The 18,086-nt window shown below is 54.2% G+C and overlaps 1 protein-coding gene across 3 annotated transcripts in view; it reads left to right on the top strand.

Annotated features, from left to right (window-relative positions):
• The first annotated feature begins 229 nt into the window (after positions 1-229).
• TMEM184B (transmembrane protein 184B) overlaps positions 230-18,086 on the top strand; it is a 48,043-nt gene continuing 30,186 nt past the window's right edge. For 2 of the 3 annotated variants that reach the window (XM_053226787.1, XM_053226785.1), the window contains exon 1: positions 230-385. The gene's annotated coding sequence lies outside the window, so the exon portion shown is untranslated. Of the gene's footprint in view, positions 386-5,629; positions 8,733-18,086 lie in introns of those variants that run through there. The other variant, XM_053226786.1, reaches the window with a different exon arrangement.

Here is an 18,086-nt window from a genome sequence, read left to right as displayed (position 1 = left end):
GACTCTGTCTGTGCACCCTAAGAAGCTCTGTGGTGGGCAGGGTTGGGGGGGGTCGAATTGAGGTGGGGGAGACGACTCTTGAGGGTTTGTTTGCGAGCGCCGGGAGAACCTAGGTCTGCCGCACCACCCCGCGGAGAGCTGGGGATTCCGGGCGCGGCCCCTTTAAGGCCGGGCGGGTGATCTCAGCGGCGAGTTCGCCGCCCCGCCCTCCCCGGAGGCGTGCTCAGCGCGCAGGCGCGCCGCGGCGGCACTCCGCTGGGCCCGGGACCCGCCGGCGGCGGCGAGACACCGGGGCTGCGGCGCCGCCCGCCCGTCCCGCCAGGAGAGTCCGGCTGCCGCGCGCCGTCCGCACACGCCACCGCCACCGCAGCCATGGGCTCCTGAGGTACCCAGCCTGGCCGGCCTCGCGCCGAGGCCCCGAGGGGGGTGGCTGCGGACTCCCGGGGGCGGGGGCTGCTCGGTCTTGGAGAGGCCCGCGCGGGGAGCGCCCCACGGGTCGCGTTGGTCGCAGGTCCCGGGGGGGCGGGGAAGGCACGAAGGTGGCCGGCCCGGCCGACGAGGGAGGGGGCGTCCGCCGCCCAGCCCGTCCCGCCCTGCGCCCCCTCCCCGCCCTGCAGGGTCGCCGGGCTGCCCGTGGGTGTGCCTTGGCCCCCTCCTCGCCAACGTGGCAGGCCCTCGCCTGGAGTGTAATCGGACCTGCCTGTGGGGTGGCGGGGGGAGAGGGAAGGCCGATGGACAGGCCCTTTGCAAGTGGGGTTTGTGTGTGCCCGGTGGGTGTGCTGGCGCCTGGCACCACCGAGCGGGGGAGGCATCCGTGCCCTGTGAGGGTGGCTGTGATCTGGGAGTATGGTTGGCCTGGCCAGGCCTTCGGGGATGCTTGCATGGAGGGTGTACACGCCTTGCATACGAGCCAGCTGCTTGGAGGGGCACCGAGGCTAACCTAGGGCTCAAAGGATATTTGTTTGGAAAGGGACCGTAGAGGCTGCTTTAGGGTGTATGTATCCATCCCATGGGTTGTACATTTCCTCTCTGGGCACACTGCTCAGGTCTAGTGCTAATTGACTCCAGGCCATGGCAAGGCAAGAGGGTTGAGGGAGGGGCATGGGTATCTGTTCCCAATTCACGTTCTCCCTGGGGTTGTGCCAGGCCAGATAGCATATACACGTATGCATGGGTGTGCCCGCACGCCCAGGGCACCATGGCGCAAAGCAGGCGTTTGCACGCCTGGTACCTGTGTGTGAGGCGAAGCCCATGTATTATTTATCTGACTGCTGGGTGTTTCGTGTAAGGAAAGAAGCAGCAATCTGTGCCCTGGAGGCCTGTGCGCTGCGGAGCCAGCCAGGCAAACAAGTTCACTTGCACCTGCAGAGGAGATGCAGGTCTCAGAGGTGTGACTTCCTTCACGGGAACCATGGGGTGGGAGGGTCCCAGCAGCCCGAGCCGTGTGCCCATCTGGTCGGCCCTTGCACCCAAACTATTGATGCCCTGGGCTTCCGGGAGCTCTCAGGTTGGTGGAGGGAATCAAACTTCGAAACGAGTAATCACAATGAAGTGAAAAATATAAAACAATAGAGGGAGTGCAGTGGGGGTTCACTGCTGGAAGAGGGGGAACATGGCCAGCAGCAAAGATCCAGCACATGCGGACGGCTGAGCTGAAGCTTGAAGGATGACGAGCATGCGTCTGATGCTTTGGTGTTTACCACATATGTTTTCCCAGTTAATTTTCTCAGTGGCTGTGTGAGTACAGAGCCGTCGTCATCCCTGTGTGCACTTGAGGAAACTGAGACCCAGGGACAGCACATGACTCACTTGTCTGTGGTGCATGGCAGACTTGTGTGGAGTTGTCCTTGAGCCAGGACCTCTCTTGCTGCCAGAATTGGCTGCCTGGTAGCTGATTGAACATCTACGTGCTGGGCACCGTGCTAGGGGTGCAGGTGTCTGAACATGACTGGGGCCTGGGGCCTGGCCTCAGTCCTCCCGGTCTGCTGGAGAGATGGGCATAGACAGTGACCCCCATTCAGACACCAGGGCCCAGTAGCCCATTCGGGTGGAGAAGGCACCGAATTCCCACCCCACCGAGGACCACAGACAACCTGGGGTACCTTCGTGCACCCTTTGGGGTTCTGGGTGTGTTGTAAGTTGCTCCCACATGGTGGTGGGCTATACAGAGAGCCCCTTCTAAAGCTCTCCAAGTGGGCGGGAAGGAGACCTTGAAGGCCGAATGGGTGCGAGTGAGCTCCTTGTCCCACTTCACTCGTGTCGGCCGACTCCTGTGGAGTTTGCTCCCCGTCTGCCTTTGAGGTTTTGCTCCTGGTTTCTGGCGGGCCAGCCCAGCTCTCGCCCCAAGAGGGGCTCAGTGCTATTTCCAGTCCCTGCTGTGCTCATTTCTCCCCGTACATTCCCTGGAGTGGAAACAGCCTCAGTCGGGCAGAGTACAGCCCTTCATTGTTTTGAAACTGAGTTAACAGCGAATGCCCTTCTCGCTCCGTGGGGCATTTAGGCTGGGAAATTGGTGCGCGAGTTGTGGAAGGCCCGCAGCTGGGCCCTGGGAGAGCTCTGTGTGAGGCCTGCCGTGGGCCTTCACCGTGGCGGTGGTGGTCAGCACTTGCTGAAGTCCTACTGTGTGCGGGGCTCCTTGCTAGGCCTCAGGGGACAGAGGCCTGAATGGTGCCTTCTGAAAGGCTGTGGTTGGCTGAAGGAGTCCAATGTGTAACAAATATGCAAGACAGTGCTCTACTTGTGGTTGAAACAGAGGCCCTAAAGGGGTGCAGAGGACAATAGGAACAACAGCTTGTTTATTAAGCACTTACTGTGTGCCAGGCACAGTTCAGAGTGCTTTGATGAATTACTGTGTTTCATCCCCCCACCACCTGGTGAGGTGGGATCAGTTACCTTCCCGCTCTGCAGAGTCAGCCTGGCGGGTTCAAGCGGTGGTAACCCCACGGTGTGGGTGTGCCAGAAGTCTTCTAGAAGCCAGAAGGTTGAGGAGCCCCTGGGCAGAGTGTGGAGGCCTGGGATACCGCGCCTCCCAGACCACAGTGGCCACAGTGGGCCTGGGCATGGAGGTCTTTGAAGGCCCCCCGCTAAGGAGTTTGAACTTGACCCCCCCCCCCCCACCGTGTGGTCAGCAGGGAGCCCCCGGAGGTTGCAAAAATGAATTGAGGTCCCTAGCCGTGGGTTACACACGTGAGGGACAGTGTTACCATCTTTTCTCCTTCCCTTATTCCTGCAGAGAACTCCGAGAACACCTGACCTCCCTGTCTCCTTTTTTGCTTTTCCTCCGGACGCTTTTCCCACAGGCATCCTTTTTATTTTAGGCCCAGCTGCCTTCTTTTCTTCCAGCAGCTTCTGGTTTTGACGACCCCGTGTGACCCCGGACAGGCTCTGGAGCCCACTGTTGTCTTGGTGTCTGCCCTCCAACTGGCTTCTGGGACCGGCTGTGAAGTGGCTCCACTGGACCAGAACCCGAGTTCTCCCTGGCTGTCCCGGGTCTTGTGGGTCCCCACTGACTTCTCAAGCCGTAGATCTGGAATGAGCGTGGGCAGCTCCCTTTCCCTGTGGAGAGCTATGGTGGGTGTGCCTCCTCCACAGGCCCCCACGCTCGGCAGCGCCATAAATACAAGCGGAGGGGAGTAGGGACAGAGCAGGAGCCGGAAAGCTGGGTTTAACTACGGGTCCCATGCGTGAGTTCACTGGGGAGATGCCTGCTCTCCCTGCCTGCTGTGCAGGATGTCCAGGGGCCAGCATTCACGCAGCTTCTCTAGACCCCAGGCCCTGGGGCCGAAAGATGAGGACCCATGGCGGAGGCACCCGCATCGCATCGGGCGTGGGAGCTTGGGGTATAGGGCATGAAGGGAGGAGTCAGAAGATTTCTGAACTGGGTGCCTTGGGAGAGGAGGCTGAGAATTCAGTAAGGGGACGAATGGGCACTGCCAGCACAGGGGAAAGAAATGCCCCTTTGGGCACAGGGGTGGGGGGTGGGGTGCGGCTGAGCAGTCCTCGTGGCCTGGGAGACCTTCAAATTGGGAGACGTTCAAATCCTCACTCTGTTGTTAGCCCTGCGGGGCCTTGGGCAAGTCGCTTACCAGGTTCTAATTTCTGTCCTTTAAAAGTGGGGGGAAATGACGCAGTTTCCTACATCTGTAACGCGGCAGTAAAAATAGTGCAGCCGTCACGCAGCTGTCGTGACCTCATGTCTGCACGGAGCTCAGCGCGGCATGTGGCACATAGTACATGCTCAGTGAACACTGGCTTTTATTGTTACGTTACAGGCTGCTCAATTTATTTAAGCAAGAAGTGTTGCTGGGGCGCCTGGCTGGTTCAGTGAAGAGGGCGTACGCCTCTTGATCTCAAGGTCCTGAGTTTGGTGTGGAGCCTATTTAAGAAAAAAAAGAAAAAACGTATCTAAAAAACCCAAAGAACTGTGTGTCAGTGTGTCAGCGCAGGGAGCTGAGTCCTGCTGGGGAGAGAGATGGCAAACAGGAGCCATGACAGTTGTCGTGGGCACTCTGAGGGAACATCAGGGCATACCTGCCTGGGCAGGCACTTTTCTGATGAGGTGCCATTTAAGCTGCTGTCTCGGGTAAGGAGAGGAGGCGGGTTCCAGGCAGAGGGAACAGCATGTGCACAGCAGAGGTCTGAGTTCCTGTCTGTAAAGTTATTTGGCATCGGGTCTTAACACCTGGTGGACCTTCAATCAATGATCATCGAATGTGATCTTCTCAGCCTCAAAGAGGACAGGAAGGAGAAGAAGTAAAGCGGGAGGGCGCTGTGGAGAGAATTGGACGGTCTTGAAGTTTTGGGGTTACTCCCGTTCCCTCCCCTCTGCTTCCACCGGTACCTGAGTGCAGTGCCACTAAGCTACCAGCACCCTCTACAGGGACCCGTTCTCGGACCCTGCTTTGTCTCAGGCTGGGCAGGGGAGGGTGGTGGGGAAGACCTCAGGCAGAGGGAGTTGAGATGCCATAATTAGGTTGCACACCCAGGCAGCGTTTGTTCACATTTCTGTTGCTCCTGTGCTCGGGCAGAACTTGGAAGGATGATGCGTGGCCTCGGTTGGTCGTTTCCAGTCTCGGGTGAACGATGGCTCAGTGTCTGCACAACGCCTTGCACAGAGTAGGTGCTGAATAAGTTTTCGGCTGCCCAAATGAACGACTGCGTGGGTTAATGTCATTGCCACTCAGGATAAAGCTGGAATTATTCTCGAGAGGTGACGGACATTGAGGCCAGGATTAATCAGAACAGGATTGTTGATTAGAGCCAAGCTTCCATCAGGAGCCGATGGGGCACATGGGAGGTCTCGGATCCGGGAGGTCTGGGGCCTGTGCTGAGAGGCAGGAAGCCCCGCAGTCACCTCCTTTTCCTTCTTCGCTGGGGCGGAAACCAGAGCGGGAAGATCCCACCCAGAAAACCTTTGTGCCTAACCTGCCTCACTTCCGCCTCTACTATGTTTTACAAAGTCACACGCGAGTCGTTGAGTATTTAACGGAAAGTTTGCAGGGGTGATCTCTGTCTTTCAGCCTTTGAAAACAATAGGCTTCTCTTGGTTTGGACAACAGTATACTTGTTGATTGTAGTGAACTTGGAACACAGAAGATTAGTGGGTAAGAATAAACATCACTGCCAGTTTCATAACCAAGAAATAGTCACTGTTGACATGGGGGCATATTTTCTTTCTAGGTATAATCTGGAATTATCTCGTTCACATAATGCCAGCTCATAAGCATTTACCCATGAAATTAATAAGTTAGCCATAGATATAAAAAAAAGTTAGAGAAATTGAAAAACAGAACCCCTGGGGCGCCTGGGTGACTCAGTCAGGTAAGTGTCCAAGTTCGGCTCAGGTCACGATCTCAAGGTTTCGTGGGTTCCAGCCCCGCGTCGGGCTCTGTGCTGACAGCTCGGAGCCTGGAGCCTGCTTTGGATTCTGTGTCTTCCCCTCTCTCTGCCCCTCCCCCGCTCATGCTCTGTGTCTTTGTCTCTCAAAGGTAAATAAATGTTAAAAGAAAACAAAACAGAACCCCTGCTGCTGTATCTAGTATCTGTGGGAAAGATGATGTCCCCACCCTTTTTGCACTAGGATGGCACTATGACTCTAAGTGGCAAGCAGAAAACTGCATGGAAGTCAGAGAACTGGTGACCTTGGGCAAGTCCCTTGCCCTCTGTGGGGGCTATTTGTACCCGCTCTACTCACCTGCCATGTGCCGCAAGGCTCAGGTGAGGTCTGTGGTTGTAAAGCCTTGAGCTCCCCAAGGGGAGGGAGGGCCTGATTTAGAGTAAGAGCAGGTCACGTGAAGACGGGTGTGTGTGTGTGTGTGTGTGTGTGTGTGTGTGTGTGTGTGTGTGTGGCTTCTTTTCCAACCTGCAGTTTGCTTGGTGATCCTTCTGAAGACTTCGGTCTCCTCGCTGGTGACCTGTGATCTGTGGAGTCTTGTGCCTGCGTCCGTGGGCGGTCCCTGGATAGCAGGGACAGCCACCCCCACCTCAGGGTGGGTGGGGTGAAACCTCTACAAGTTACTGCATCTGTCACCGCGAAGGGATTTTCAGATCAGACAGCCTCCCTGCTCTGGAGGTCATGGTGGAGTTTGGTACTTTGGTACTTGATATTTTTCTCCTGCTACAGCTTCTGTGGACGGCCTGCCCCCGGGGAGGCCCTGCCCCGCTGGCAGGTGGCCGAGAACCTGCACTCTGCTGGGCCGTGCTGTTCCCCAAAGCCCTCTGGGTCACCATTTACAGGAAGGCTCTGAGGGAAAAATAGCTAACTCCATGGCTGCTGCTGCTATAGCCACTGGCAGAGCCTCCTGGTCTTTGCCTGTAGCGCTTGGGTTTTTCATTCTAGAACAAACAGAATCTGGGATCCCATCAACAGTCATTTTGGGAGCCTGCAAAGCACAACAGTGGGTATCGGTGAAGGGATGTGTGTGAGGGTATTAAGATTAATCAACATTAACCTCCTTTAGAAAGGTTTCCTTATTTCTGAGAGCGAGAAAGAGAGAGCGTGAGCTGGGGAGGGGCAGAGAGGGAGGGAGACAGAGAATCTGAAGCAGGCTCTGTCTGGGCTGTCAGTGCAGAGCCCGACGTGGGGCTCAGACTCACGAACCGTGAGATCACGACCCGAGCTGAAGTCGGACGCTTAACCAACTGAGAGCCACCCGGGAGCCCCAGCATCTTAACACCAATGTTACTAATCCTCACCAGAATTTGTGTAGGGCTTTGCAGTTTGCAAATCACATTCCACATAAATTATTTCTTTTAATCCTCCTGGTGGTCCTGGAGCCTTGGAATTATTGTGCCTATTTTGGAGCTGGATAGACTGAGGCTCAGAAGGGTGAATTTGCCTGAGATCCTGTGGAGGGAAGCTCACAGGTTTTCGATTTTAATCCTGCGCCCTTGCCGCTCTGAGTGGCCCCCCAGCACAGCTGTGCTGTGAGACCCTAGATTTACCAAAACAGTACGGGTTGGCCCTACAAAGAAAGGTTGATGTGCTGTGCATTTGTTAGAAGAATTTCAGCGGTAGTAACCTCAGTGCATTTGATTTATAGGAGTTCCTGGCCCTCCGGTCCACTGGAGCAGAGCATGGGCCGGAAACAGGAAGGTTGGTGAGGGTTCTTCCTCTCAAATGCTGTCTTTGGTTTGGTATCCCCTCCCGTGTTGGGGGTAAGAGACCATTTCCTTCCCACTTCTCCGTAGTTGAGCTGGATTTGTGCAGGGGGGAGGAAACCCTGCCCTGCCCGCTGTGTTTACCCAGCTGTCCTCACAGGGAGGGCACTAAGCATCCAGAGGCCCGCCTCCATCCTCCGCTGGCTGCCCACTTGAAAAGGAGGGTTTAGGTGGCCATTTTGGTCAGACACATGTCATGTCGCAGGCCCGTGGTAGACACAGCAGTGAATGTCATAGAGCATGAGCGTGTCTTGTGTGGCTGTGCCGTCCCTGCGGCCTGAACAAGGGAAGCACCAGGCGCTCGTCCCTCGTTTGGGATGGCCGGGCTGGAGACGCTTGATCCTCTCGGGCTCTCCACTCCCACCCCTTCCCACCAGGCCTGCTCTGTGGCCTGCTCCTCCCCTGGGCCCTGGCACCTATGCCCAGGCGGACCACTTAAGTCTGGGTGTTCGTGGTGACTCCGGTCACCGTCCACCCTTCCACCTGCCCTGGGGCCAGGGCATCAGAGCCTGTCTGCGCTGGGAAGGGCTGAGGGGCTGAGCAGCTCTGGCCCTTCACCCACAGGTGAAGAAATACACGGGGAGGAGGGCGCTGGGCGAGCAGAGGCCTATGTGCTCTGTCTGCCGAACGGGGCTTTGCTCTACCGTTTCTTCGTCTGGGCACTCTTAACAACTACACGTCGTCAGTGTTTTTCCTAACAATTAGGCTTATTTCTTGATGAGGATTTAAACGGATCCCGTCTCTCTGGCAACATTTTCAAAGTCACTTGTACGCGTTCACCCAGCCGTTTGGACTTCCAGGAATTCACCCTACAGGTGTTCTAACATGGGGGCGAAGTGATCTATTGGAAGATTAGTCATTGCTGCCTATTTGCACTAGCAAAAGACTAGAAGGAGCCTAGCGTCCATCCACCGAGGGCCGGGAACAAGTTATGTTGCATCTAAACCATGGAATACTGTGCGGCTGTGGAAGATAAGGTTGAGACTCCATGCGTGGGTATGGAACCGTGGCCGGCATAGTCTGCTGTGAAAGAAACGGGTGCAGGGCAGCATGTCTGGTGTGCCTCCATCTGTGTAAGTAAAGTGCACTTGCTTATGTGCGTACATGAGGTCTCGGGGGGTCTGCACCGAGTCGGTGGTTATGGTGCCTCTGGGTTCGGGCTGGTGCTGGGAGGCTGTTTGCTAGAGACCCTTTGAAGCATTTGCATGCCGAGTCATGGCGATAGACGATTTTTTTTCAAAAAATAAATTAAGGAAACAAGAACCGTAAGAAACGTATCCTTACATCTTGCCCGGTGCGGGAGGGTCAAGGGTCTGGCCACTCCCTCAAGGACCTGCCAGCCTCACTCAGGCTCCTACCACCATCTCATCAAAAATGCACGCTTGGAGCCCCGGGGCTGGCTCGGTCTGTAGAGCATGCGACTCTTGATCTCAGGGTCATGAGTTCAAGCCCCGTGTTCGACACAGAGTTTACTTGAAAAACAGACAGGGGCGCCTGGGTGGCTCAGTGGGTTAAGCATCTGACTTCGGCTCGGGTCATGATCTCGTGGTTGGTGAGTTCAAGCCCCATGTCGGGCTCTGTGCGGACAGCTCAGAGCCTGGAGCCTGCTTCGGATTCTGTGTTTCCCTCTCTCTGACCCTCCCCCACTCACGCTCCGTCTCTCTCTCTCTCTCAAGAATAAATAAACATTAAACAAACAACAACAAAACAGACAAACAAAAATGCATGCTTGGGTCTCACAGAGGGGACCAGCTGTGAAGGTTTGGATGTTTCTTGGTAAATATGACCCCAGCCCCAGCCCTGGAGAAACTAGTCACCCCCTTCCTCTGAAACACTGCTATTGGCTGGCTTCTCATTTTATTATTATTTTTTTATTTTTAATTTTTAAAAAAAATGTTTATTTATTTTGGGGGGTGAGGAGCGGAGAGAGAGAGAGAATTCCAAGCAGGCTTCACGCTATCAGTGTGGAGCCCAACGTGGGGCTCGATCTCACAAACCACCAGATCACGACCTAAGCCACTGGGGCACCCCTGTCTTGTCAGTTTAAATCCTTGCTCCGATAGGCTCGCTTCTTAACCTCTGAAACTGGCAGGGGCTTCCCCACTGACAGCAAAATAAAGTTGAACTCAGCCCTGGGCCTTCTAGGCCCTCTTTCCTGGGCCCCTTCTTGAGCCACACTTGACTAGTTACTTTTTCCTCTGTGCGCCTCCCTGACTTCCCACCTCCATGCCTCTGCCCATGTAGGTCCCTCTCCCTTCCTGCCCTTCCCTCCCTAGCAGTCTCCATGTGCCGGAATCCTGTCTGCCTTTCAAGGCCTGGCTGCATTTCCACCCCCGTGGGGCCCTCTGACTTCTGTGGCTTCTTTATCTGTTCCTCTCGGCTGGCAGGTAAGCCTCTTGACATTGTGTCCTAGGTATCTGATTCCCCGCCCGGCTATGGGCTCCCTTAAGGCGAAATCCAGGTGAGATTGGAAGCTGTTTGGGGCAGGGCCTGGTTCACCCCTGCGAACCTCAGTGCAGCCAGGCTGAGCAAAGCAGGGACGTCGGTCTCGTCTCGGGCCGGAGTGCCTGCATGCGAGCTTTCCTTGCGTCCTCATGAGAACCCCTGGGGTGCAGCTGCCATCATGCCCCCTTACAGATGAGGAAGCAGGGCAAGCAGCAAGAAGCTGGATTTGGGCACCCATCTGGCCGCCTCCAAGTCCTACATTGCGTCAAGTTTTTCTGTCTCCTCCCCCAAATCACGAGTAATACTGATACCCTGGGCTGACTCACAACCTGTCGCCCTGGCCACAGACAGCCTTGTATTATTTGACTATATTTTCTTCCCCACCAGACTATGAACTCTTAAAGGATTAGAGTCTCGTCTGAGATACCCTTTGGACTTAGCACACAGAGGTGCTCAAAGATAAATATTTTTGTACTTAAACTTTTTTTTTAATGTTTTTATTTATTTTTGAGAAAGCACAAGCAGGAGAGGGGCAGAGAGAGGGGGAAGGAGGATCTGAAGCGGGCTCTGCGCTGACAGCAGTGAGCCCGATGTGGGGCTTGAACTCACGAACTGTGAGATCATGACCTGAGTTGAAGTCAGATGCCCAATCGACTGAGCCACCCAGGTGCCCCAATATTTTTCTACTCTTAAAGTTTTTAAGGAGGTTAACTTACTACATATAGTAAAATACATTAGTCTGGGCACCTGGGTGGCTTAGTCCATTAAGCGACTGACTTTGGCTCAGGTCATGATCTCATGGTTTGTGAGTTCGAGCCCCATATCAGGCTCTGTGCTGACAGCATGGAGCCTGCTTTGGATCCTCTGTCTCCCTCTCTCTGCCCTTCCCCACCCCCTCTCTCAAAAATAAATAAACATTTAAAATAAATAAAGAAAATACACTAGTCTTAGACCTGTAGCACAATGAATTTTTACATCTGTAAGTACCCATATAAACCATGTGCAGATCAAAGTTGCAGAACATTCCCAGAGCCCAGAAGCCTCCCAGGGTTTCCTCCCAAGGTAACCACTACTCACACCTCATCGCTAGTGACTCGCTTTGCCTGGCTTTGACCTTTCCAGAAATGGAATCTCATAGAAATACTCTGAGATTCGTCCAGATTGTGACCAGCAGTCCTTTGTTCTTTTTGCCTGCTGTGTGGGGGCCCACCGTTTGAGATTATCACCATTTAGTTATCCACTCCCCTGAGGATGGGCACTGGGCTTGTGTCCCACCTCTTGCTGTGAGCACAGGGCTGCAGTGAAGGTTCTTGTTCTTGTCTGCGGGACACGTGCACTGGTCGGGTGAACCCCCGGGAGGAACGCTGGCTCCCCCAACTTGGCACGAATTTACAGGAGTGAAATTCAGGTTGGGATTTCTCACGGAGACACCTGGGGCAGGAGCCGGGTTCCTTGCTCAAGGCACCTCCCGGGTCGGGGCAGGTTCAGGGGTCTTGCTTGGACAAGCCTCCTCACACGGGGCAGTAGGACAGTTGAGGTTCGTGTGTGTGTGTGTGCGCGCGTGTGCGCGCACGCGGTGCTGAATGGGGTTTAGCTGGCTGGAAAGGTGGTCACACTTAAGGGGACATAGAGTCAGGCTAAAGAGGCAGAGCTCTGGCCCATCTGTTCGCTGTTTGGGAGAAAACTAGAGTGATCCAGATCTGACCTGGTATGTATTAAACAACAATAACAACAACTTAATTACAAGGCTGAATGAAGTCAGCCCTTGCTGACGAATTTTGGATGGCCCTGTTCGCTTATATTTCTGCTCCACATGAAGGATAGCTACAGGATTGGAGGATTTTTCTCTCGTGGTTGGGGGGTTCGTGGGAGCTTGGCCCCAGGAGAAGGGGGAGAGACGAGGAGCCATTGGAGTGGCCTGGCTTGTGGGTGTTGATGAAAGGGAGTGGGGCTGAGAGGGGACCCTGCCCCCTCGTGAGGGCACGTGACCCTCTTCCCAAAGGCTGCCCAGACAGAATTGGCCAGATCCGGTGCTCCGTTCCTCTAATCCCCTCTGGTGAAGGGCCAGGCTGCGGGCTGCTGACCTGCTCTGATGTGGGTCAGCCTCCCCCCCAGAAGGCAGCCTCCCCAACCCCCCGGAAGTTCACAGAGCCAAACAGCCCCAGGAGGCAGGAGGGCTGTTGTCACTGGCAGGTGTTAGAGTGGGGGCAGAGTGGCCAGTTCAGATTAGCAATTCCTAAGTTCTACTAGTGAGCTATGCTAAGATGGAATGTTTCATATATATATATATATATATATATATATATATATACACACACACATATATATATATACACATATATATATACACACATATATATATATGATATATGATATATATATGATTATATATACGTTTATAAATATATAGGGGCGCCTGGGTGGCTCAGTTGGTTGAGCGTCCGACTTCGGCTCAGGTCATGATCTCACACTCCGTGAGTTCGAGCCCCACGTCGGGCTCTGTGCTGACAGCTCAGAGCCTGGAGCCTGTTTCCGATTCTGTGTCTCTCTCTCTCTCTGCCCTTCCCTGCTCACGCTCTCTCTCTGTCTCAAAAATAAATAAAAATATTAAAAAAATTAAAAAATATATATGTATTTTGTTTTTTTGTTTTTAATTTGAGAGAGGGAGAGGGGCAGATGGAGAGAGAGAATCTTAAGCAGGCTCCATGCTGAGCTTCCAACATGGGGCTCAACCCCACAACCCTGGGATCGTGACCTGAGCCTAAATCAAGAGTCAGACTGAGCAATGCAGGTTCCCCTACATACATACATACATATACATACATATATATATGTGTGTGTGTGTGTGTGTATAATATATATAAACATAATATATATAAACTTTATACATATATATAATATATATATTATATATATGTATAAAGTTTATTCTGAGCGAGAGCAAGTGTGTGCAAGGAGTGGGGAAGGAGGGACAGGGAGAGAGAAAGAGAGAGAGAAAGAGAGAGAGAGAAAATCCCAAGCAGGCTCCTTGCTGACAGCAGAGAGCCCGATGTGGGGCTCCACCTCATGAACCACGAGATCATGACCTGAGCCGAGCCAGATGCGTAACTGCCCCTCCATATATATATTTTTTATTTTATTTGTTTATTAAAAGAATTTTTTTAATGTTTATTTTTGAGGGAGAGAGAGCGAGACAGTGTGGACAGGGGAGGGGCAGAGAGAGAGGGAGACATGAATCCAAAGCAGGCTCCAGGCTCTGAGTTGTCAGTGCAGAGGCCCACACGTGGGGGCTCGAACCCACGAACCGTGAGATCACGGTGTGAGCCGAGGTCGGACGCTTAACCGACTGAGCCAGCCAGGAGCCCCACCCCTATATATTTTTAAAAATGAAATATAATCGGCAAAAATCCCTCTCCCAGGCTGTGTTAACATCCTGGGGACGAGCGTGTGGACAGGTTGCCAGCTTAGCTTGGCCTGTGGGTGTGTGTGGCAACTGCCCGGATGAGCGCTTCACGGCTGCAGCTCAGAAGGGCTTGGGTCTGAACCTAACGAACGAAAATACGATCTCAGGAGGTTTAAAACAGAGCAAACAATCAGAGACAGGAGGACAAGCCTGGGCGTCAGAGACTGCCGGGCATGTGAACCCCCAGCCTGACCGCAGGATAAAGCAGCTCTAAAATAGGAGAGTTGTTGTAAGAGACAACATGATACAGGGCCAGACCCAGCGCTGAGGGCTTTCCTGTATTAACCTGTTTGCTCCTCACGGCTCTCTCTGAGGCGGGGGTGACTGCAAGCCCATTTCACAGCTGAGGAAGCTGAAGCAAGGACGCAGAGCTAGTAAGTGGCAGGGCTGGGGCTCAAGTCCAAGTGGCCTGAGTGCAGAGCCCGCAGCTCACTGATGGCACTTGGAAATCTGTGGATCTGATGGTGCGGCAAGGGCAGTGTCTGCAGCCCTTTAGCCGGAAGCTGTGGGCAAACCGCCTTGCCCCACTCCCCCCACCCCACCCCGAGCCTTTGTTTCCTCATCTGTAAACCGGGTGCGTTATTTTCCTAAGGCTTCTGCAAGAGAATGCCAGAAACTTAGTGACTTAAGATAGGAATTTATCATCCTGCAGTTTTGAGATCAGAAGTCCAAAATGTATTTCACTGAGCCCACATCAAGGTGCCGGCACAGCCACGATCCTTCGGGAGACTCTGTTTCCTGCCTTCTCAAGCTTCTAGAGGCCACTTGCGTTCTTTGGCTCATGGCCCCTTCCTCCATCCTCAAAGCCAGTAGCCTGGCACCTCCCAGTCTGTCCACTCTGCGTCCACTGTCACACTGTGTCCTTCACACCCTCAGCCTCCTGCCTCCTTCTTGTAAGGGCCCTCGTGATTATATCCCGCCTCCGCAGATAATCCAGGAGAATCTCAGGGTCCTTAATTTAGTCACACCTGCTGAGTCCCTTTTGCTGCGTGAGGCAACATATCCCCAGGCTCAGGGGTTTGAGATGTGACATCTCGGGGGGGGGGGGGGGACATTCGGTCTTCGGCACAGGAAGTCTGGGGGTGGGGGAGTAACAGCAAGGTGTCCCCTCCAACATGAAGTGAAATACTCTGAGATGGTGAGGTCTTCTCTGAAATCCCTAACTCCCAAGGCAGGTGACTGATCTCACACACAGCTTTGTAGCTTTTCTGGAAGAGGTGGGTGTCTTCAGGAGGGAGTTAGCCAGAAGATGTCTTGCTCAGAGAAGGATGGGGGTAGGGGCTGTATCAGGGGAAGTGAGCATCTGTAGCACTCTGGGTGGTTTCCTAAGCAGGCTCCACTCTCAGCTCCGGGGTGGGGGTGGGGGGCTCGATCCCATGACACTGGGATCATGACCTGAGTTGAAATCAAGAGTCGGGGGACTTGGGGCACCTGGGTGGCTCAGTTGGTTAAGCTTCCGACTTCGGCTCGGGTCACGATCTCACGGTTTGTGAGTTCGAGCCCCGCGTCGGGCTCTGTGCTGACAGCTCGGAGCCTGGAGCCTGCTTCAGATTCTGTGTCTCCCTCTCTCTCTGCCCCTCCCCTGCTCACGCTCTGTCTCTCTCTGTCTCTCAATAAATAAACGTTAAAAAAAAATAAAAAGAAAAGAGTCAGGGGGCTCGATCCCATGACCCTGGGGTCACGACCTGAGTCGAAATCAAGAGTCGGACGCTTAACTGACTAACGCCCCGAAGCCTGGCTTTCTGACCCACAAGGTGAGTTCTGTCCAGCCCTGTGGCTTGGTGACCCCCACCTCCGCGGGCCTCTGCTTTCTAGAGCCCCCTGTGGCCTCCCGGGGAACTGTACCCCCGCCTGGATGCTCCAACTACACCTCACGCAGCTGTCAGGAAGTCCTTGTCAATCTGGAGAGCCACAGGTGGTCAGTCAGACACTGCCTGTCCCCCACCTCGCCCCCCCTCCCATCTGTAACGGGCTGGATGCAGAGATTCTGCCCCGGGCATGTTCCTGACCGAGTGCCTGCCCACAAACTGTTCCATGCCTCTGTTCATGTTGTTTCCTCTGCCCCCTAAGCAATCGGTCAGTAAGTACTCTGCCAGCATGGCACGCGGTCCCTGCCCTCATGGAGCCCAACTCACAGGATGTTAAGGGAACAGATTAGAGCAAACTCTAATAGGTTGTAGAAGGCGATACCTGTCGAGGCTGGCGGGGACAAAGATCCGTGGGTGGGAGCAAGAGAATGCTCCACGCCCCAGGGCTGGGCATGGTGGTGATGGAGGGCATCACAGAGGTTCAGAGCTGGAACGAGCTGCGAAGGGCAAACACCCATTCAGCTGTTCCCTTATCCATCCCAAGCGTGGGAAGTGTGAACTACGTCCAGGCCCTGAAACCGGTGCCAGGTCACGATTACACGTAAGACATGACCTCTGAGCTCCTGGAGGTTGCAGGCCAGCTGGGGAGAAGACAGGTAAGAGTGAACCACCCAACGGAGGCTCCTCGGTCAGTATTCCTGCCCCAGGGGACTTCTAGCCTCATTTGATTGGGAGCTTCCTTTTTCTAGAAGCAACCGGAACATCGCTAGATTGTTCCAGTTGTAAAAACATCTCCATCTCAGCAGACCCATCTTTTGCTGCTGCCACCAGGTGGACTGGGGGTGTCTCCTGTTGGACCTCATCGAACACGTCCCTTTGCCCTGGTTGGCGGGGCCTCTCCACTTTGGAAGATGGGTTTGGGACAGCGTGATGTAGCCTTCATCCTCTGCCCTCACCCGGCCCCGTTCCTCTCTCCAGCCAAAGGTCCAGGTCCTTCAGCCAATGTCTGGAGAGTGTCCAAGGTGGGGAGGGGACCAAGTGATGGAAAGCCTGTGTGGTGTGCAGCAGTCAGCTGATTCATGGATTCTTGTCTTCCACATCCCTACGATGGTGTCTGACACAATGCCAGGCTAGAGACCGATGACCCAGGCGTGGGGAGACAAGAAGTGTCCCCACTGACCTTTTAGTGCCACGGAGCGAGCGCAGTGTGGCTCAGCAGGCATGGGCTGGCCCTCGGGTGAGGCCGTGATGCTTAGGATGGCTTGTGAGTGAAGAGGCAGCTCTCCTTAAGAGGACCAGGGCAGAGTGGAAGGCAAGTTGGCACAGAGGCTCAGGCCATGTGTGTGCGGGGACCCTAAGCGGGGGGTGGGGGCGAGGCTGGGACTCGGCTGCCAGGGGCCCCGGGCTTCTCTGCAAATGAGTCGGAGCTGCAGCCCGCCCACGTCACATCCCGACTCGTTCTCAAAGGACCTCAGGTCAGGAGGAGGGACACGGTCACGTTTGAAAATAAGGGAAGAAGTAGACCATGCTGATTCCTGCTTTGTCGAATGTCAGCCTCCCTGCAGCTCTGGAGGGCAGCCCAGGCCCCCACCTTTCTGGAATCCAGAACACTCAAAATCCCAAAGGTTCTTCCAAGTCTGCAGCAAACTAATTTTGTGGCAAAAATCTGACCTGAATTGATGTGAGACTAATTATGGTCTTTAAAAATATCTCCTGTTTCTCTATGGAAATACTATGTGTTTGATTTTTGGGTGCTGCCCACACCCCTCTGGGGTGCCATTCTATGCACACCATATCCAGCACTGTAATCCTTTCTAAATCTGAAAAAACTCTGAATTCCTAAACTCTTTGGGCCCAGGGGCCCCGGCCACAGCATGGTGCACCCAGGAGACAGGTTCAGAGACACCCAGGCACTTGCCCAGTCACAGCTGGGTGGTGGCTCCGGGATTCCAGCTGTTTCCCTGACTCAGAGCCTAGGACAAAGTACAGACCGTGGCCTGGCTTCTTCACAGCCTGGGGGTTGCATGTCGGTGCGAGGACACAGGTGGAGCGACCTGGCCGGCAGGTGGCTGCTGGGAGAGAGGCGGCCCAAGCCTCGACTTTGCTTTGTGTCTGACTCAGCCTGGGATGGAGGGAACAGGTGCGACCCCAGGAGAGGCCTGAGGACAGGGAAGCAGAGGCATCGGGGAGGAGAGGGAGCCCTGTCGGCGACTGGCTACACTTTTCAGATTCACGCCTCCCTGTCGGTAGAAAACTTTCTGGTTCTGGATATGCACCCCCAGCGTATGCATATTGCTACGTACATGTATTGCCTCGCTGTGAGACCATGTACATCCTAAGACCTCCACCAAAAAATAAGAACCAAAGCAGGAGCTAAAGATGGGATACTTAAAAAAAAAAAAAAAATTTTTTTTTTTTTTTTTTTTTTTGGTGGTACAAAAACCTTCTGGCTTCATGTGCTTGATTATTTCTGGAAAGTGTGCTTTAATGCTACAGTTGGAAGGTCTGGCTCTGTGTTCAGTTTGTTTAGATGTTTGGTTTTAATGGCTGCCCTCTCTGAAAAAGATCCCTGCCTGAGACATGTAGCTGTGCACAGAGGAAACGCATCACTGGCTCTCTTTCTAAATTGGGTTACTCATTTTTCCACCCTGTCCACGGCGTATGCGGAGGATTTGTTGAGATTTGGCTGGTACATTTCCATCCTTCCTGAT

Source organism: Acinonyx jubatus, chromosome B4 (assembly GCF_027475565.1).
Source record: "Acinonyx jubatus isolate Ajub_Pintada_27869175 chromosome B4, VMU_Ajub_asm_v1.0, whole genome shotgun sequence".
Lineage (NCBI taxonomy): Eukaryota > Metazoa > Chordata > Mammalia > Carnivora > Felidae > Acinonyx > Acinonyx jubatus.
This window is presented reverse-complemented; position numbering and strand designations above follow the sequence as displayed.